Source organism: Panthera leo, chromosome B1 (assembly GCF_018350215.1).
Source record: "Panthera leo isolate Ple1 chromosome B1, P.leo_Ple1_pat1.1, whole genome shotgun sequence".
Classification (NCBI taxonomy): Eukaryota; Metazoa; Chordata; class Mammalia; order Carnivora; family Felidae; genus Panthera; species Panthera leo.
In genome coordinates this window covers 13291885-13313850 of record NC_056682.1, presented here as the reverse complement: position 1 = coordinate 13313850, position 21966 = coordinate 13291885, and positions in this window count along the sequence as shown.

Below are 21966 nucleotides of genomic sequence, written 5' to 3'. Positions count from 1 at the left end.
TTGTAACACCCTATTTTTAGCTGGCAACAAATTAACTTCAATAGAATTAGTATATTTTATACTATCACTTCTTCTCCCCCTCCAATTTTAGGCTATTGCTGTTACTACATACATTTTTTATACTGTGTGACTAATAATAGATTATTATTGTGATGGTTATTTTTGCTATACCTTTTTTTAAAGTTTATTTTGAGAAAGGGAGAGTGAGCACATAAGTGAGGGAGGGGCAGAGAAAGAGAGAGAGGGAGAGAGAGAGAGAGGGAGAGGGAGAGAGAGAGAGAGAGGGAGAGAGAGAGAGAGGGAGAGAGAGAGAGAGGGAGAGAGAGAGAGAGGGAGAGAGAGAGAGAGAGAGAGAGAGAATCCCAAGCAGGCTCCACACTGACAATGCAGAGCCCGCCATGGGGCTCAAATCCGAGAACCATGAGATCACGACCTGAGCCAAAATCAAGAGTCAGACACTTAAATGACTGAGCCACCCAGGTGCCCAGCTTTACCCTTAAAAACAAACAAACAAACAAAAAAACAAACAAAAAAACTTTAGAGTTGTGAGTTGTCTACCACTATTAACATATTACAGAATCTAACTATGACTATATACCATTTTCAGCAAGATTTATGCTACTGTTTTGTACTTTATGATGCAAAAATTAGCATTTTTACTTTCACTTAAAGAGTTCCCTTTAGCATTTCTCATAAAGCAGGTCAAGGGGTAATGAACTTTCTCAGCTTTTGTTTGTTTGGAAAAATCTTTATCCCTCCTTCCTTTCTCAATGACAACTCCACTAGGTATAGAATTCTTGGTTGATAGTCATTTTCTTCCAATATTTTGAACATGTCATCCCTTTCTCTCCTGGGCTGGAAATTTTCTGTTGTGAAATCCACCAGTAGCCTTATGGGGCTCCCTTGTATGTGACTTCTGTCTTTTCTCTTGCTGCTCTTAAAATTCTTTCTTTGTCTTTTACTTTTGACAAAATCCTATTTGGGTTCAACCTATTTGGGGTCTTTTGGGCCTCATGGGTCTGGATATCCATTTTTCTCCCCAGGTTCAAGAAATTCTCAGGCATTATTGCTTTAAATACACTTTCTGTCCCTTTATCTTCTTTCTGGAATTCCCATAATGTAAATATTGTTCCTTTTCATTGTGTCCATTAATCCATAGGCTTTCTTCACTCTTTTTCATTCTTTTCTATTTTTGTTCCTGGATAATTTCTGGATGGATTAAATTGGGTAATTTCTAATGGGTAATTTCTGGGTAATTTCTAGTGACCTATCTTCCAGGTCACTGATTCTTTCTTCTGCATGGTTGAGTCTACCTTTGAAACTTTTTGTTGAATGCTTCAGTTCACTTATTACATTCTTCAACTCTATGATTTCTGGTTTTGTTTTTTTTTTAATTTATGGTTGCCATTTCCTTGTTGAACTTCTCACTTTGCTTAGGCATTGTTTTCCTAATTTCTTTTTTGTGGCTTACCTGTTTTCTGGTAGTTCACCAATCTTCCTTAAGAGGATTAGTTTCAATTCTTTTTCTGAAAGTTCATAGGTCTCCATTCCTTAACTGGAACTTTATTAGTTTCCTGTGGTGGTGTCATATTTACCTGATTTTTCATGATCCTTGAATCCTTACATTGGTGTCTGTGCATTTGAATAATGGGGCTCCTCTTCCACACTTTACAGGCTTGCTTTGGCAAAGACACTTCTTTTTTTTTTTTTTTTTAATTTTTTTTTTCAACGTTTTTTATTTATTTTTGGGACAGAGAGAGACAGAGCATGAACGGGGAGGGGCAGAGAGAGAGGGAGACACAGAATCGGAAACAGGCTCCAGGCTCCGAGCCATCAGCCCAGAGCCTGACGCGGGGCTCGAACTCACGGATCGCGAGATCGTGACCTGGCTGAAGTCGGACGCTTAACCGACTGCGCCACCCAGGCGCCCCTGGCAAAGACACTTCTACACCAGTCAGCTCAGTTTGGGTTTCTGGGCGTGTCTGCTGGTAATACCCTTAGGCATGTAGAGCCTGCTATTATGGTCTGTTTTGGAGGTTTGAGAAAATGGGATGAGGGTATGCTACTAGCTGACCAGGTTGGATGGGACGGCTGGCTTGGTTCCCGACCTAAGTGAAGCCGAAGGATGGACTCCATGGCTTCTTGGATTCTCTGGTCAGGCTCAGCAGATAGGTAGGACTGAGAACTATCTTCCCTACTAAATGAGGCAAATAATTAGCTTCCTTGCCTTGGCAAGGCAGCAGGATTTGACACGGGGCCTGTACAGCTCACTATTTGTGGACGTGAATCAGACCAGAGTGTGCACTGAATTCTTTGGTCAGGTGAGGCCACTGGTTTTGCTCTGAAGCTGGGGGAAGTCATAGACTGTGCTCTCCGTTCAAGTGCTACTGTATGTAGGATTGTTGCATGGAGTGTGCAGCTTCTTCTGTGCTTGGGTTAGGTTCGCTGGTTCAACAGGCTGAGGGCTATATTTAGCAGTAAGAGAGGCTATGATGTACATGCCCTGCCCGGCACAGTGAGAGAAGCAGCTCTAAAACCAGTAAAGCTCTTGGTTTGTTGTTTTAACTCAAGCTGATCTGCACCCCAAGTTTCTTGGCCAAAGAGGGCAGATGACTGGCTTTGAAACTATTGGCTCTGTCTTCCTTTCTTTCCGTCCAAGCTCTGCTGGGCTGTGGTGTGTTCACCAGCCCTCCTAGTCAGACAGGCCTGAAGACACTCTGCACAGCAGGCGGGGCTGTGTCTCAGCTCCCTTACTTGGGTAGGAGGTGGCGGGGGAGGGGGGAGTGGGGGGGTGCGGGAGCGCTGCTCTAAGCTACTTTCATTTTGTCAAACAGGCTCTCCCATTTCATTAGATTTTGTTTTAACTTTTTTGTTTATGTTTATTTATTTTTGAGAGAGAGAGACAGACAGACAGAACATGAGCAGGGGAGGGTCAGAGAGAGAGGGAGACACAGAATCCGAAGCAGGCTCCAGGCTCCGAGCTGTCAGCACAGAGCCCGACGCGGGGCTCAAACCCATGAACCATGAGATCATGACTTGAGCCGAAGTCGGAAGTTCAACCGACTGAGCCACCCAGGGGCCCCTCATCAGATTTTTTTTTAAATCCATCCTGAAACAAAAACTATTCCTCCAAGAAAGTTTTTCAAGAGGGTAGCCTGTGGTACATTCCTCTCAACATTACTTAAGAGCCTTTATACAATATTTTCTCCCTTTGCCTGGCTGTTAAAAATAGGCTACAATGCATTTCAATATATCTCTTGATGATATGTGATTCCAAGGGAAGGAAATGCTATAAAAGGCAGTTGATCTGCACTCCTGCTGAACTGAGGTGCTTCCCTGTTACCCCCCCCCCCCCACCATGGGACACTGAGCTTACTGTTGATGCACAGTTTCATAATGAGGTAGCAGATCTCATGTTGCATTCTGCTGAGCAAGTGTTATAGACACATGTCTGTGTGTAAAGCCTGGTTGTGATCTGTTCACATGTGTTTTATGTTTGAAGAAAAATGATTTGGCCCTGGAAGAGCAGTTCAGCCCAGAATTTTGTGTCAAAAGCAGGCTGCAACAGGGCTGGGACTCTGCCAGATGACTCAATAACTAATTTTTAGTGTTTTATGAAAATGCATATTATAGCACTTCTAAGCAATTGAGTACCAAAAACTTTGGGCAAGGTCTCATCCTAGTTGGAAAAGGCCAGTCACTGACATAATTCCATGACTTTAATTTTCCCCTGTCTTGTCTGCAAAGTGAAGGGGCTAAAATAAATGATCCTCAGGTGTTCTGTGCCAACGGTAAGAGACGGATGGTGGAGCTGGGTCTGTCCACAGGGAACTTAGGTCTTTATGATGCCTGAGCCACACCGCATGGACCAAGAAGCTGTTGAAAGCTCCAATTCCTCCCTGGAGTGAGGATTTAGATGGGGCAAGACTGAGTGATTATACAGAAAGCCTGTGTGATGAAAAAAATGCGGGCTTTGGCTTCAGACACACTGAGGTCTCTATTTGAATTCTTCAGCCTCATGGTTGTTTATTCGGTTTTTCTGCCTCTTGGTCTCCTCTTCTGCTACTTACTGCATTAGCCTGTGTGGACTGCCAAATACAAAACACCACAGGCTGAGTGGCTTAAATAACAGAAACTTACTTTCTCACAGTTCGGGAGGCTAGACGTTCAAGATCAAGGTGCCGATAAGGCTTGGTTTCGGATGAGTCCTTCCTTCCTGGCTTGCAGATGGCCACCTTCTCACTGTGTCCTCATCTGGCCTTTCTTCTATGCATACGTGGAGAGAGAACAATCCCGGGTGTGTCTCCTTCTTCTTATAAAGACACCAGTCTCATGGGATCAGGGCTTCACCTTTATGACCTCATTGAACCTCAGTTACTTCCCTTAAGGTCCTATCTCCGAACACAGTCACTTTGGAGGTTAAGGCTTCAACATGTGACTTTTGGGGGACACGGGTGAGTCTTTAGCACTTCTCTTAGAGGGCTGTTGTGGAGATGAGACAGAGCAAAATGAGATGCCATATGCAAAGCACCTGACAGAGCTCCTGGCCCCCTGCACAGCGCCATCCAGAACCACACGCACACCCCAAACGCTGTACTCCCTTAATAAAGCATTCCAACCTCCTTATATACTTTAGACAAGAAAACAAGTAAGCAGCAATCAATAAATTTGAAGTTTATTATGCAAAATATCTGATTGTGCCTATAGTAAGGTGTCTATTTCTTGAAAATCATTCTATTTTTTGGTTTATTATCAATAATTAGAAATTTATTCCGCTTCTAGGCTCAGTTTGTCTTCCTAGGCCAAGAAAAAATGATTGCATGCCCCTGGTCACTACAGCTAGTACTCTGTTAGCAGGCACTGACTGACCGCTGTCTGCCCAACTGGAAAAGGTAGCCAGATCATCAGCTCGTCTGAGGCCTGCTACTTGATATTAGGCACAATGGCTGTGCTATTGTTTCCAAGGGGGCAATAATGGAGATAATATGAAACCCGCATATCAGCATCTCTCCTGTTGTCTACAGAGAGACACAGAGAGAGAGAGAAAGAGAGAGATCCAGGATGGGCTTGATGGTTGGAAATTATCCGAAAGGCAGTTAAGTAGTAAAGAGTATCTTCATAGACAGAAGAACATCAAGATAAGACAATGGGGGAGCCAGAAATGTCTTCAAGCTGTGTATGGATAATCAGACATTGACAGTAGCATCCATCATTTTTACTGAAATGAGATCCTTATGAATAACAAAAGTTTTCTGCAGTGTGTTGATGCTGGCTCAAATATTAAAGTTTTTTGGTTTTTAAATAGTCCGGAAAATCATTTGAATATGACTTTAGGTCTCTGTAGCATAAAATCACATTTTAAAAGTCCTGAAGTATAATAATTGGCCAAAAAAAGAAATGATTAAGAAGAGACATCAAGGGTGTTCACTGGTTAAGTCTAGAAAAATGGGAAATGGACAGAGAGAAGATCCAGACACACAGATTCTGAAATAATGCATGTTTAGGCAGGATCCAGGGGATGGCTAACCAAGTATTAGGATAATTATAGCTGTTTACATTGGAGATGCCTTGAGCCCTTCTCGAAGAAACTCACAAACTCTGATCTTCAGTGTTGATTTATTAGTACTAAGCAATGTGTCAGGTACTGGGTAAAATGGGAACATGTTTTGAAAGTAAAACAGCCATCTACATTGATATATCAATACTCTTTAGGGGCGCCTGGATGGCTCAGTCAGTTAAGTGTCCAACTTGGGCTCTCGTCATATCCCGGTTCACGGGTTCGAGCCCTGCCTTGGGCTCTGTGCTGACAGCTCGGAGTCTGGAGCCTGCTTCAGATTCTGTGACTCCCTTTCTCTGCCCCTCCCCTGCCCATGCTCTATGTCTGTCTCTCAAAAATAAACATTTAAAAAATATATATATATATCAATACTCTTTGAATAGTATGCTCTTCCTGAATTTATATTTGCAGAGTTTTATTTTTCTTTTGGGAACAAGGGACCAATGCTTCGCCCAATTGAAGTTTCCTATAGCTGGCTTTGAAAGGGGGTCCTGAGATTTCTGGGTTCACCATCAAGAGAAAGGTAGAGGACGGGCCAGAATGAAAGCAGAAGGGGGTCACAGGTTCAAGTCCTTGGAAGAAACAGACAGCAAACCTTTCTAACAAAAACAATGGACGGGGACTTGTCTCAAAGGAACCAAGAGTGGATTCAGGAGGTGGTGAATAGAAGCAGTGGAAGATTCTCTCAAGTCACAGAAGGAGAGTATGCCTTGATATACGTGAATCGGAGTCTGTGGCCAGAGTCTGTCTTTGAGATAATACATTCCACAATTACTGAAATTAAGAGGAATAAGCATCATTTCTCAGAAAGTGATTGAATACCAGCTACATTTAATTAGCTGGTTTGTTTTCAGCTTTTATTTAAATTCCAGTTAGTTAACATCCAGTGTAATATTAATTTCAGGTGTACAATATAGGGATTCGACACTTCCATACATCGCCCGGTGCTCATCACCACAAGTCCCCTCCTTAATCCGCATCACCTACTTCCCCCATCATGACTACCCACCTCACCTCTGGTTACCATCAATGTGTTCTCTATAATTAGATTTTATTAACCTGAATTCTTCTCCATCTTTGGATATTAGAGTTTTGCATGACTGACTCATCTTTCACTGCTTTAAAATACTTTTCTCCTTCTATCTTTTTACTCTGTGTATACGTGTAATCTTAATCTTCAATTCAATACCTTCTATTTGCAAAGCATTAACTGAGCCTGGAGAGTTGTGCAAAAACAAATCAGATACTTTCCCCGGGCATGAAACATTTAGAGTCAAGGGGCAAGGGATAATAGTATAACTAATAAGAGTATATTACTGCCCAAGCTGTCACCTGCCTCCCACTACTTCCTGCACTCTGTGACTCAGTCACACACAAGCTCTTGGAGTCTGGGGACACGGTGGCTCACGTCATGCCTCTGCGTCTCCACGCAGTCTGGTGCCCCTGCCCAGCAATCTTCTCAGCTTCCTTCTTGCCTTAACAAACTCTTATTTAACATTCACCTTCAATCTGACGTCTGGGAAGGCTTCTCGGCCATCCCAGTTTGATGTCAGTGGTCCTAAATATCATGCTGTATTATAGGGCCTTGCATTCCAAAGGTCTGTGTGACTGGCTGTCTTTGCCATAAAGCAGAAAGGGCAGAAACTCCTCCTTTATCTGTAGCTCTAGTGTTTGGTATGTAGGGATGAAGGAGGCCTTTCAAGGCTTCTGAGCAGAGGGAGGGCTGTCACGATTTGATTATCTCTTATGCGTGAAGTGTGTGTGTGTGTGTGTGTGTGTGTGTGCGTGCACGTACACACGTTATGTGTCTGTCTCCATGCACGTATTTTTCTCAGATTTGGGGAATATGAGGAAACTGCCCACATTCACCTGGTATATAACACAGCTAGCACATCTTGGACACGAAGAGTTGCACACTTGTCTAGACAAGTAAACAAATATGGGGCACGTGTTTACACTGAGGCCTCAAAAGGCCTCCCAGAAAGGGGCTGGGAGGAATTCCTGGAAATTTGCTTCTACTCATGTCCTTCCTGCAAATCTCCTCCAATTACAGTGAGCAAGATAAAGGCCAGAGAAAGAGTGCCCTGAAAATGGCCGAGTTCATTTTCTGATGTTATGATACAAAACAGTGTAATACACTATCACAATACTGTGCAATGGAATGCTGATATTTCAATGCCATAAACGAAATTGGAATATTCAGCTCCCTATGAAACAAATTATATTTTTGCTGCCTCATTTGTTATTTTTTTCCAAAGTTATCTCTGCAAATTCTTTACATTCATTTTTTACCTTGCCTATTATTGGATCTATCACTGACATGGAACTAGTTAGTCTGCTTTATTACTTCTAGGCCCACTCATGAAACTTTTTATTTAAGTTCTTCCTCTTGCCCTGATTGTAAGTTGAGATTTTCTAATTCCGTGTTTTATTTCATTTTGTGATGTATTTCATTTTTTTTCTATCACATTCTTTTAATTTTTAAATTCAATTTCTATGTGGGGGCTTGCATAAAATCTAACACCTATTAATTTATATTGATTTACATTTATTTCCGTCTACTATAAAATGTTCACTTTTCAAATTTGTACTCATAGATAATGCATATCATCAAGTTTTAACCTAAATCATTAATACATTTATTCATCTTTAACTACCAAAGTTCTTCATGTTTATAGATTACTACTCAAATATTTTATAGGATTTATTAAAATGCATCACCTGAAATATGTTTTTATTTACAACATCTCTGTGAGTATGCGTGGGAAAGAAAGACCTATTACCAAAATATTTTAGGAAAACTGAGAATAAAAAGGAAAGTAGGGTTTATACTCTTATTCACCAATTAATTAAATATCCTTTTGAGAAGATACCCGTGGAAGCTGTCTTCATCAAACAGGGGAAAATCTTATATTTCTTGATTTTTTTTCTTTTATCAGTTGCATTTAGACAGTGTAATCGCTGTAATGAAAACTTTCCTTATTTCCCATCCTAGGGACAAGATTGCTTAGTAGAAGCAAGGCAGGTTTTAAAAAATGCGACTTATAAATGAAACTCTGCATAGAAGTAGTTTTTCTTGAACTTTCAAAGACAGGGACTCTTTTATTCTCATGTCTCAAGAATGAGAGGCTTCCTTCAAAGCCGCACTGCAATTCTCAGACTCTGAACTTTGTAGGCATCGTACAAGTGGGGCCTTTAGGTGAAAAGAAATATGGGTGTCTCTGCCCAGCTCACTCTCTCAGCTCTGAGTCCTTCAGGAAGGTGTTTTTATTCTACAGCAGAGACTTTGGTGGAAGGCACAAAGGCTTCGGGGTTAGACAGAGGTACAGTCAAATGACCAGTCTGCCACCCACCAAGGACAGAACTATTGGCACTCTCTAACTCTCTGCGTCTGTGGGAAGAGGGGATGCTGTCACTGCCAATCTCAGGGAGCCATTTCAGGAATCAGATACTTAGCACGATGCTTGACGTAGAAGGTTCCTTTCCTGGTAGGCCACTACTGCAATGTAAATAACGATAGCTTTAATCATGGTCATGTAACTGAACAGAAAAAAAAAAAAAAATAACAACCCTCAAAAGCAATCCTAAATAGAGAAATCAGACTGTCAGTTAACGGTAACACAAACTTTTTAAATGTAATTAAAACATGTTTCAAAGTAAGTAGATTAAAATCATCCTATGCTGCAGAGACCAGGAATGCTTAGTCTCTAAGCCGTGCGAGGGAATCTCACCACATGGAAAGGCCTTGGAGAAATCACCAATATTCTAGCAATGGAGAGTGGGCTGCATCTCAGGAGACAGAGCTAGGTTTCTCCAGGTAACTTACATAGAGCTCTTAAAAGCCCACTAGGGTTTTCCTCTATCCTGTACAACTCCTGGGATTCAATATAGAACAGGAACGTTCTTTTTTCATTATTGCTGTGGGTCGTATCTTCAAAGCTTTGGCCACGCACATTATACGTTGATGATAATGCCATAACGGCCTTATCACCAAGCTTACAGTAAATACGAGTAACCTTCATGGAGATACACTAAGCCCTGGGTGGGGGTTGGGAGCGAACTCATTTCCAGCCACAAATAAGCTGCTGGAGGCTGACGTAGCCATCATCAGGTCCCTTCGCGAATACTCCGTGCATGAGAGGTGGGTCCCTGCACTAGATGTCATAGCTCGCTTCTGCAGTTGTAACTCGGCATCACTCAGTAAAAATCAGATAAGGTAATGTCTCTGAAAGTTCCCAGACAGAATGCTGTGAGACTGTCATCACTGAGATCTTACTGTCTTCTTTTTGGTCTGAAGAGTCGCCGATGTGAAGAGAAGATGGAGGGACAGAGAAGAAAGACAGAAAGGGCAGACTGGAGATAAGAGGGCTCCCAGAGCAGAGATACCCACACTTGGTCCCAGAAGAGCCTGGGTCATTGAAGGAAGATGTCGAAGTGCCACTGAAAAATGTGGCTGTCTCTGCCAATGTGTCCCCTGTATTCAAGCGTACATTTTTACTATAATCCTTATTTTAACATGTGCAAAAAATAAACAAATAAGCATTAAAAGAGTCCTAGATAGAGAGTCCAGACTTGTCTAGTTCCGATTCTTAAATTTATTCTCTGAGGGACTTGGCTAAAGTCACAGATCTTGGCTGCGCGGAACCCAGATCAGAATCCAAATCTCCTTATTCTTATTGTTGCCACTAGCGTTGATCCTGTTATTACTGGATGCTATTTATAGGCTGCTCATTCTTTGCAGCATGCTATTGACATCTGAATTCACTTGAACAGTCACTCTTCCAGCCAAGATAGGCCGATGGATAACAAGCGTGTGAAAACGATGCTCAACTTCATTAGTTATTAGGGAAATGCAAATGAAAAACACGGTGAGAAATCACCGTACACCCACTTGTATGGCCATCACACCCCCAAAGGGGGAAAAAGTGTTGGCGTGGATGTGGAGAACGTGGAATTCTGCGTGTTGCCGGGGGAAGTGTAAGATGGTAAGAGCCACCTTGGCAACAGGCTCGGCTGTTCCCCGAGAAGTTAAACATGGAATTCGCATTGGCCCCACAGTTCCACTCCTGGGTATGTAGCCCGAATTGAAAACAGGTTCTGAAACAAATGCTTGTATACCCACTAGCATTATTCCCAACAGTGAAAAGGTAGAAACGACCTGCATGTTCATTAACAGCCGAAGGGACAAACCAAATGTGGTATATACATTTAATGGAATATTATTCAGCCATAGAAAAGAATGAAATAACTGCTCCACGCTCTAACATGGCTGAACTTCAGAAAACTTATGCCAAGCAGAAGAAGTCATACATGAGGGTCGTATAATGTGTTACTGCCTTAATATAAGATGTTCAGAAGAGTTAAAGCCACAGAGACAGAAAACAGAGTAGTGGGTGCCAGGGGTGGGGGTGGGGAAGGGGCAATGGGAGCGACTAGAGAGTGGATACAGAGGTTTCTTCCGGGGTGATGAAAATGTTTTGGAGCTACAGAGAAGCGGTGGTTGTAGGACACTGTGAATGTCCTACATGCCACTGAATTATTCGCTTTAAAATGGTTCGTCTTATATGATGTGAATTTCCCCTCAGTCGAAAAGCGTTTGAAATCTTTGAGCCTTACAATGCACCTGTGATGTGGGCGCGATTGCCCCCATTTTTCACGTGTATTCTTCCCACACATCGTTTTAGGCAGAGGACACGGGGCGTTATATTCAGAATGGGACTTGATAAATGATGGGAAACATAGGAACTTTGAGGAAGGCCTAAGATGAGTGGGGTTTGCCACCACGTCCCGTTTGCCATTCGCATGGCGGTGGGAACCGTAGTCCTAGCCAAGAGCTGGAGACCGCCTTCCCTACCAGTGTGCCGTGAATTAACCAGGAAGGAAACGGTTGGTGACAAGAGTGGGAAAGAAGGCTAAGGTATCCAATGACTGCCATGTGAACGAGGTGAGTAGAAGGTTTATCTGGGCAGTTTACCCAGGGAGCTAGCTCGTACCAGATCAAGAAAGCACTACATACATTCTTTCCCAGACACTCCAGGTCCATCCACAGCACTGTGCCCTCTGGCGCTTCCTGACTCATCAGCTCGGACAAACGTCTCTCCCCGGTCACCAGGCTTCCCGAGCGCTACTCCCTGGGCATCTCCTCTCCAGCCCCAAATTTTGAGCCGGTCCCTGATGGTTACTTAATGAAGTCAAATTTCTTTGTCTGGCTTCCGGCATTGTCTGCTACGTTTTAGACTCATTTCCCCAGGCTGAAGCCAAGTTGGATCTATTCCACCTTTTTTTTTTTTTTTTTTTTTTTTTTAATAACACCGTTAGCCAATAGCTAACATTTGTCGAAGGCTTACTTCATGCCAGGCCCGATAAGACACATTTTACATACCTCACCTCACTTCACTTTTACGGTGCTGAGCCAGACAGGTATTGCACGGGTGAGGAATCAGAGGCTAGAGAGAGGAAAAAATTATATAACTGGTGAAGTTCAGAGTGAGGATTCGAACCCAGGGCCGCGTGGTGTCCAAACCTATGGTTTTGGGTATTCGTCTTGATTTTGCCCATTCCGTTACTGTTTTCCTAACTTCTGCTCCTCTATTCTATTCCAAATGCTTTTCTCCAACGAATATCCCTGACGTGGCGGCCGGAAGGGTCTTCTCTTCACTGGAACGCGTCTGTCTTCTGTCTCGCTGGCATTTACGTTTCCTTTGTGCTAAGTATCACGCTACTAATTCCGTGGCGGTACTAAGGACAGCAGGGGCCATGTCTAAGACTTGTATCCCTGGCCTTGTCCAACACAATACCTTGTTCACGATAGCAGTTCAGTCATTATTTGTTCACAAATTCATGTAAATTCATATAAATTTTTTTCCGAGGGGGGGAAAAAAAAGTTGTGCTATAACCTTGTTCGTTAAAACTTCTTCATGCCATTGGATTTTGTCTCCTCAGTTTTTTGCTAACAGTAACTTTTGACGCTTTGGTAGTGTGAAATGAATAAGGTGAACGTTAGTGAAATATTCCTGATTGCAACATATCATTAAAGTGCTTAAGATACTAAGTGCTAAAACTGATTTTTATCTAAGCGCTTACTTGAACCAACATTGAGACTAAAGGGAAGGGAAATTACTCTTTGTAAATCTGTTACTTTAAACCTCTTAATTCTCATGAGTTTTATGATAGGTCCATATAGAGAAATTAATCTACAGAAGTAGTCAGCAGAACTGCTAAAAAATGCAAGCCAGGGCTACTGGGTGCTTTTTCCTTTGTGTGACTTCTGCATATTTCAATATTCGGTTCATCACCTTTAAGAGGTTCAAATTCACCAGCTGTAAGAATACTTATCAGATTATAGAGCAGCACTAAAAATAAACCGATGTTATTGAAAAGAAGCGAGTCAGCACATTCTTAGCTGAATTGTTTTCTCATGCGACTCATACTAGTTAACTTTTTCTTTGTGATTGTGCGTGTATCCTATCAAAAGTTTCTTTGGACATCTGCTTCTTTAGGTACAAAAGCACAAGCTTGCTGAACACGTTCAGTAGAAAAATAAAATAACTCTCTGGTCTGGATTTACAGTAAGGCAAGACATGCATGGGGCCCGTTACTAGGGGTTAAGCCAAAGAGATCGCCGTCATTTTTTAAGATACAAAGGAAGCCATATAATTTTCAATGTCAGTGCAGCCTATTTACCAATAAAATCTCATTTACATATGGCTCATAATACTAAACTTCAAAAAGCCCTTTGGCTGAGTTTGGACCAGAGGATATTTTTGATCGAGCTCATCTCAAAATCACTTGGAGTCCAAAGTGTCTATGCAAAACCATTAATCTCAGAATGTGTCTAAACACCAGCCTTCAGACACGCTGCAATTTACCGTTCTCTGTGACAGACAAATAGCTAGGGGAGTGCTGTTATCTAACCCCAGTGCTTTCTTTCGTAGTCGTGGAAAGAGAGGTTTTTTTATACTGTCTTGTCATAAAAAGACTACAAAATCCATCAACACAGTATAACTTTACATATAAAAGTAATACCATGAATAGATATTGCAGTCATCATGTGAAAAATAAACAAGACAGTCTTTAAATCAATGTCATTCACAAGGAATCAGTATGGACATGAATTGACTGATTTTATAGCTAAAAGAGGAACTATATGTAAATTTGACTGCTCTCGTTTGACACGGATGCTTTTGGCTCTATCTGTAACCTGTATACACCAATACCACACTGTGAAGGGGTCTCATATACAAAACTAAGCCTCTTTACATGTGCTTCAGGTATTTTTGTGTTAGTGCCGACTATGTGATGTGTATTTCACAAAATGTAAGTTAGCCCGAAAGGCTGACCCACATTAGGATATGCAGCCAAATGCATGTGGATAGTCTCAGCAAAGTAAATTGAAAAGGTAACCCTGAGGGGCGCCTGGGGGGCTCAGCCAGTAGAGTGTCTGACTTTAGCTCAGGTCATGATCTCGTGTTTTGTGGGTTTGAGCCCCATGTTGGGCCCTGCGCTGACGGCTCAGGGCTTGGAGCCTGCTTCCGATTCTGCGTCTCCCTCTCTCTCTGCCCCTCCCCTGGTCATGCTCTGTCTTTCTCTCTCAAAAATAAATAAACATTAAAAACAGATTAGAAAAGGCAACCCTGAGATGTGTACCTAGAATATGTATAGTTTTACATACTGGCTAAAATATTAAAACCTCCAACAATACAGATATTTACGTTTTCAAATTTTATTTTATTGTGGGAGGAACACTTAACATGAGATCTACCTTAACACATTTTTAAGTGTATATAATACACTACTGTTGCCTTTTAGTATAATCAGATATTTCCTTTTCCATTTTTTTTTACCTTAAAAGCACGCATGAATATAAGTAAGAAGCAAATTAGTTGCCCCTGATTTTGCCTGACACTGTGGCAGTTACTAAATAAATACAAATGTGGACACTTTGGGGAACATTTCATGAAATATTTGGAGGAGGACATGATCACATTAGACTCTCACCATGTGCTGTATGCACTAGGACTTACTTGTGCATTTGTGCACATCACAACTGATGTGTGAAACTCACACAAGGTCTACAGTGACATCCCAGAAAGGAAAAAAAAAAAAAAAAAAAAACCCACAGAAACAATTTAGGAGATTTTTAAATAACTTTGCAGGTTTTTTTTTTAACACTCAATTGAAGTCAGAAGCCATTCTAGAGGGAAGGTGAGTGGCTCGGTGAAGTGATCATCACCTGACCCAGGACAATGTCTTTATAGCTCAAGTCTCACCCATCAGCTGAAATAGCTGCTCTCCATCCCTAGGTCATTATTAGGAGCCCGCTTCCCCATCAGTAGCAACTGGAAAGCTATACAAGAAACTAGAGGTGGCCAACATAAGTCAAAATATAAATCACCTCCAACACCATCTCAAATTGCTTCCCTGCTCTTTCCTTGAAGAGACCTTGGTCAGCAATTCAGTGCAACCCAAATGTAGGCATTTTGCAGAAAAGGCCAATTAAAAATTTGTTTTTAATGTTTATTTATTTTTGAAGGAGAGAGAGACAGAGTGTGAGCAGGGGAGGAGCAGAGAGAGAGGGAGACACAGAATCCGCGTGGGCTCCAGGCTCTGAGCTGTCAGCACAGAGTCCGATGAGGGGCTCAGAACTCACAAATGGTGAGATCATGACCTGAGCTGAAGTCGGATGCATAAGCAACTGAGCCACCCAGATGCCCCCCAAAATGACAATTTTATTGAATCATGCAAGTGAAATCTCATTTGGTGCGTTTCACCCGATAGACAAAATTTGAACTACATCCTGAAATTTCAGAGACAGGTGACATACTGAGATATGTAACACATTTATTGGGTCCTCAAATAGTGAGCTAACGAATATATTTCAATGTTATATATTGCAGGTACCATATATCTGAAGTAATGCATATACCTATCCAGGCAACATATGCTTCTTAATTTCTAAGTATATGTGGCATCCAATATTTCAAGGTCATTGTTTGGAAATTTTGATTCCAAAGCTAGTGAACATCAGAAACATTCATTTCGATTCTATCAGCAATTTTAGCTTTACAATATCTTGAAATTCATCTTCTGTGTGTGTGTGTGTGTGTGTGTGTGTGTGTGTGTAGCAAGTTGAGCTTTTATAATTTGGAGTTTGCTATAGAAAATGTGTTCAGGTGTTCTAGACAACCCACAGATTATCTGTAAGAAAATGCCATGGTACATGTGTTGGAAATATTTTCCTCAAAATGAATGGGTGCATTTGTATGTAATCCCTCATACTCTCAGTTGAACTTCCCTTCCAATCAGGTACCAAAACAGTTGTTCTTATTTTTTAAAAAAAATGTTTTTTAATGTTTACTTATTTTTGAGACAGAGAGGGACAGAGCATGAACGGGGGAGGGTCAAAGAGAGGGAGACACAGAATCTGAAACAGGCTCCAGGCTCCGAGCTGTCAGCACAGAGCCCGACGCGGGGCTCGAACTCACAGACCACGAGATCATGACCTGAGCCGAAGTCGGCTGCCCAACCGACTGAGCCACCCAGGCGCCCCGAGTTGTTCTTATTTCATGTAAAATTACCCTAATATTTATTTCAGAAATGTTACTGAAATCAAAAACCAACATAGCAGAAATAATGAGCGATTCTCTTTGTGCATTTTGGTAAAACTGGTTAGGAATTTTGACATCGATTTCCTTTAGGTGATAGGGTTCATTTCAAATACTGTAACAATTCAAATCTTTCTGATATGGGCAAGGCGAAGCTTAAAGAAATCAATATGATAAGTGTACTAAAGCTTATTGTTCTGGAAAACCAAGGGGCTTATGCATTGAAGACACATGGGTTAAATTTATAGCTATAGCATGAAGATTGCATTTAGTTGCTTATAAAATGGACCAAGTTTTCAGTTTTCATCCTTTGCCACTGTTGCTGGTGATACATACCCATCCCAGCATGCATGGCCTATCTCTTCACTTTTTTTTTTTTTTTTTTTTTTTTTTTTTTGCCTCAATCCTGCCCCAGACACTCAGTGTCTGATTCTGGATGCTATTTCTGATCTCTTCGCTTGGCCAGCTCTCGTTGCCCAGAAAAAAAGCACTGAAGAGCTAAAATTTCTTCCTCAAAATTATTGTTTTAGCTCCTTCAATCACAGGAAAAAAAAACTATTTCTAATTTCTGTCATCTGCTTTTATTATACCCCAGGGAATCTTTATCATCTTACTTCTCCAATGATTAAAATGTTGTCCTTCATAAATGGAAAGGAAAACTTTACTAGTCACAAATTAGGAGCTTAAGTCATTTCTTAGGGAATGGAAAACACACTAAAAATCAGTTTGGAAAAAAAAAAATGATGTCTTTGTTAGAGGTTTAGCTATAACCGAAGAGTTGAATCACAGATATATAAAGATAGGAGAAGTAGCACATATTTATAATTTTTATTATAGTTCTTACTTCTTTACTTAAAAATAAGGTGCGAACGTACATTGACTAGTGACCATTGACTATTGCAGACAAAGTGATATTCTTTTTCTGTATCTGGGACCAGTTTTATGTCTGGCAAGAATCTAAAAACCAAACCTGAATTTACAAAATATATTTAGTAAGTAGCTAAATTGGATAATAGGACCTAAAATCTTATTGGCTTTTTCAGCCTTTTTACACTCAGTGTTGGATTTTAAAAACTGCTGTGTGTAGGCCACCAGAGACTGTGGAAGGAAGGAAACAGACCCTCTGTCTTGATTTTTGCATGAAATTAATTGGTGGCCATACAACTACCTATAACCCTAGAACTAGCTCTATTTGGAGATAAAAATCAAAAGCATCCCAGTCGAATTGTGTTCTTTCTTGCTAAAAAGTAAACAAGAAATACCCACCCTATCATATCCTTACCAAGACCCATGGAAGTTGCTTTTGAGAGACGTTACTTTGTCACTAAATGGAGAATTCGCGAAGCGGGAAGGCCTTCAACCTGTTCTACGACTTTACTATTCACGCAGTCCAATCCTTCGCTTTGTTAATAAGATGGCTCTTTTCAATATTTCACAGAGTCGGCGACATACGTACCTTTAAAAACGGGTTTTCAAAAAACGATTAGTCTGCACTCTCCCTTAAAACTAGAGGGTTTTATCTGGGATACAACGGGGCTAAATTTCTTGGCAGGAATCCTGCAAGCAGATTTCCAGCTTGTCCTGGACTCTTGTGAGGTACAGCCTCCTTCTCATGGTTTGCGAAATGTATTCCACACCATTGGATCACCTAAGGAAGCTCGTCTGTGTGCAGGAAGGGAGGGAACCACACCAACAAGCAGAGGTCGGATGAGAGATGCCGTGCTGGGTGGGTGGTGGATGGAACCTCTTCGTTTTTTTTTTCTTCCTGCAGCTCCTTTCAATCTCCACCCCCACCCCCACCCCCACCCTCTTAAGAAATTTCTCTACTTTAACCTTCAAATACTTGATTCCTCTAGTGTCCATTCACAGCCTCTGAGGTTCAGGCTTTATTCTCCTTCAGGACCATTTCTCCTCTAAACACGTATCATCCGACGCGCTGTGTAAAGAGAATTCCCAGCAGTAGATTTTACAATGAAAGATAAAGTGTTGAGCATCTGAGTGTTTTCAGGTGCTGGTGTCCGTGTGTGCAGTGCCTCCTGTTGACAATGATGGCTATCACTGGGGGCATCCGAAATCTCTCTCTTCTGAACAGTCTTCAGAAATCAGCCGTATCTGATTGTTCTTTTAGATCAAATGTAGCAGGAAGAAAAAGGAAGCTGAGCATATTCTTTCACTCTGCACTTTGTTGTTGAAAGGGGAGGAATCCCACTAGGACCCCTAACTCAGTTTTAGATATTACCAAACTTTTGTGAGAATTCCTATTCTTCCTCCCGGCCCTCCCTCTCCCCCCGCCCCCCCACGCCACCTCTCCCTCACTGTCAGTTCACTGATTGGGTTGAATGAAATGTCTTTGCTCCTCTAAGGTTCCTTCTATGCTGCTAAGAATTAACAGTGGATAACACCAAAGGCAGGCCACAGATAAAAGGAAGTAAAGGGCATTTGCTGTTTTGAGAGGCTGTGGCACGCAGCTACCCGCGTTTAGCTCAGAAGAGGATAATTTCCCTTTCTTAAAAAGAACACTAGCAAACTTTCTCCTACCATTCTTGGAGCTCACGTCATGGAGTCTTTGTAAAGGTTGCTTATAATGTGTGAAATGCAAAGTACTTTAGTTTGCTCGCAGAGGTGGGCAGATGAGAAGGACACCAGCCTAAGCCAGCCGGTTTTATCAGGAGCTAACTCTGTCGCTGATAAATGATCTTCTGAAGACCGATGTGGCAAAGTGCCTGCCATTGAAAACAGCAAGGAAAATAACAGTGTAGCTGGCATGCTTCTTAAAATGTATTTCTCGTTGGACACAGGAAGTCATTTTCCATCAAATTGGAACGTGTCATAATGTAACGTGTCAAAGACATTGTTAAAAAACAAACAAATTGGAATTGAGCTGCGTACTGTTAGTCTTAGATCTCTCAGTCAGTTTCACACATTAAGACGGTCGAACATGCAGAGCTTATAAATTCTCCTGGCGGAGAGGTTTTTGGAGAATTTCACAAAACTCAGTGGGATCTTGGTGGGGATACTGACATTTACCACTGAGTTCTTTAATGACAGCTAAACAAGAGAACACCACTCCTAATTTACTCAAGTAGAATTCAATATCATAACAAGGCAATTGCAGAATACTGTTCTTTTATGAAACCAATTTTCGCGCTATGATTTTTAACTCTTTTATTTACCAGTGGCTTCGATTTGCCTCCCAAAGGCTGCATTCTTATCCCGTGAATGAGTTTTCTTATCTAATTCTTCTATTTTCCTTCCTTCAACACTCTCTGCTCTCACTGTGTGTGCACGTATATACTTTGTAACGCATTTATAATGCATGTATTTTATATTTTAAGTGTAGCACGTGTCCCGATCCGGCATTCCAACCTAAGTCCTGCCCATGCATCCCTAGCTCTCTATCCATGTGGTTTCCAGAGTGGGAAACAGCTCATCACTTTCCAATCCCACAAGACATTCCAGTGTCCTTCCATTTCTCTGGTTGGCAAGGACAGTTGAATAAACAGTCAGGCGGTTAGCACCGATGACCACAAGAATGGAAGAAGAAGCACATTGCCTGCCAGCCCCATGTGGAACGCTCCCCCAGCATCCACTGGGTGTCGAGAATCCACTCTGCTGGACCACCAATCAGAACGTTGGTGAGTGTGGGAGAGTGGACAGAAAGAGGCAAGGGTCATCATTACTCTGCTGAGGAGGACTTCAAAAGTGAATTTGATATGCATGCTGCCCTCAAGGGAGGTAAGACAAACGACCTTAGTGTGAGGCAGAAAATGAGACACGTTCCAAGAGAGGAACAGAGAAGGTGTAAAGGAATTCCAGGAAGGAAGTTCTCCTTCCACCTCTGGGCGCCAGAGTGGGTAGGTTGATGGTGAGTAAAAGCGTCATGGAAAGAGACTTGAAGGCTTGCTGCCCTCTGCCCTGGAAGTGTCCTACCTACAAGTCTTTCATGGCTTCCATTCTCCACTTGGATGATGCCTCTCTAAAAGAGTTACCCATGACTTCTTCTTCTAAATAAGATTCTCCTGTTATTCTCGTCATAGGCTCCTATTAATGTCCCTCCCCTAATACATTAAACAATGTCAATAAATATTTAACAGTATTTGTGTTAGATAAAATCATTGCTGAAGAACTTACATTCCACAGGTGACCTTGACTCTCTCGGTCAGCTCTGTATTTCTGCCACTGAGCAGATTGCCTGACACTTAGCAGACACATAATAAATATTTGTTGACCAAGAGCGTGAACGAATCAGATGGACTGGGTTATATAGAAGTGGGTGGAGGTGAGGGTCGGGGGACAGGAGACGCCATTTCTGGCAGAGCAAATGGTAAGAGTTTCTCATACCGAGTCAAGAAAATGGTTCAGCTTGGCTGAAACACATGGAAGATGAAGATGAATAATGAGAAAAGAATTTGAAAAGGTTAATTGGGCTGAGAACACTGGGATGAAGATTTTGCACTTTATGCTTTAGGAAACTGATAGCTTTTGAGCGGAAGCCTGGTATTATTGCCCCTAGATCATCTTAGGTCTTCAACCTACTGACCTTGAAGGAAGAGCATTTCTTGGCTTTAACTAGATATGGTGTCAAAGCTCTGAGCTTTTGGCCAGACCCATGGACCTCAGAGAGAGTCAGCTGGAGCTGTCGGGGGTCTTGGATTTAAACTGAAATGAGTTCCAGTGACCTGCTGAGTCCTGTAGCGTGAAGGCTCCCCTCGGGCCAAGCCCAGCATCTGAGATCAGTTCACGTCAACAGATTAAATGCCTCTAGGGTGTGCTCAGCCCCGTGGTGAAATATAAAATAAATCAAAAGCAGGGTTCCCCTGCCTTAAAGAGCAGGAGAGAGCTGTCTCTGATGGAATTGCTCTAAGTGACCTCCCCACTTACAGGTCCGCAAGGGGACCAGGCAAGACTCAGGTACACGGACCTCTGCTTAAAGAGCACTCTCTGTGAGGTGGCCTGGTTACTCAAGGATCCAGGAACTACTTTGTTCCCCCTGCAGATCTCTGTGGCTGTGTGTCTGTCTTAGTCCAGACGAAGTCACAGAGGCAGCATGAAAGAGCCCTGGGTGATGAGTCAGCTGCCCAGGGCTCTAGATGTGTCACTCAGAAACCGTATTTCATTGGGCAAGTCGTTTTAATGATCGGGATGCTTTGCCGTTTCAAAACTTGGGCATTTGTTAATTTATCAACTATTTGTTCTGTGCCCACTAAATGCCAAGCACAGTGCTGAAGGAGGCCCAACTCCTGGGCTCGTATGAGAAGTAAATGACACGACGGATAGGAAACGTGTTCTCCAACCATAAGTCCCCGTACAGTGTGAATTATTTTCAGTTGGTAGGAGAGTCTGCAAAGCTGCCTGGAGTAGCCTGGGAGTGTTATGTATCGTTTGGTCACAGAAGACAGCGCCGAGATGCCAGCTTTAAGTCAGGTCTTTGAGACCTAAAATATAACGAAATCTACAAATGCAGAAACTGAACAGACTCCTGGACACTTGATGAAAATCTATTTGTATTATAATATCCTAACGGAACCAGAGTCTGATCACCATGCATACAAATCTTTATTTGGGGAAACGAGGCCATATTCCCGTTTTTGGTTTACAGAAGCACGCTGTCCCTAGTGCACCCCTGGCCATAAAAGCAGGCCCTTCTGTCCTCATTTCCCATCTGCCGTGACCATGTGGTGACTCAGTAGGCCACAGTACAGAACCCAGCAGGGGAAGGTTGAGCCTGGTGGGGAAGTATGGTGCTTGGGGTTTTATGGTGAGGGTGAATGGGGAGATTCTCAGAGCAGGGGCTCTGGGGTGAAG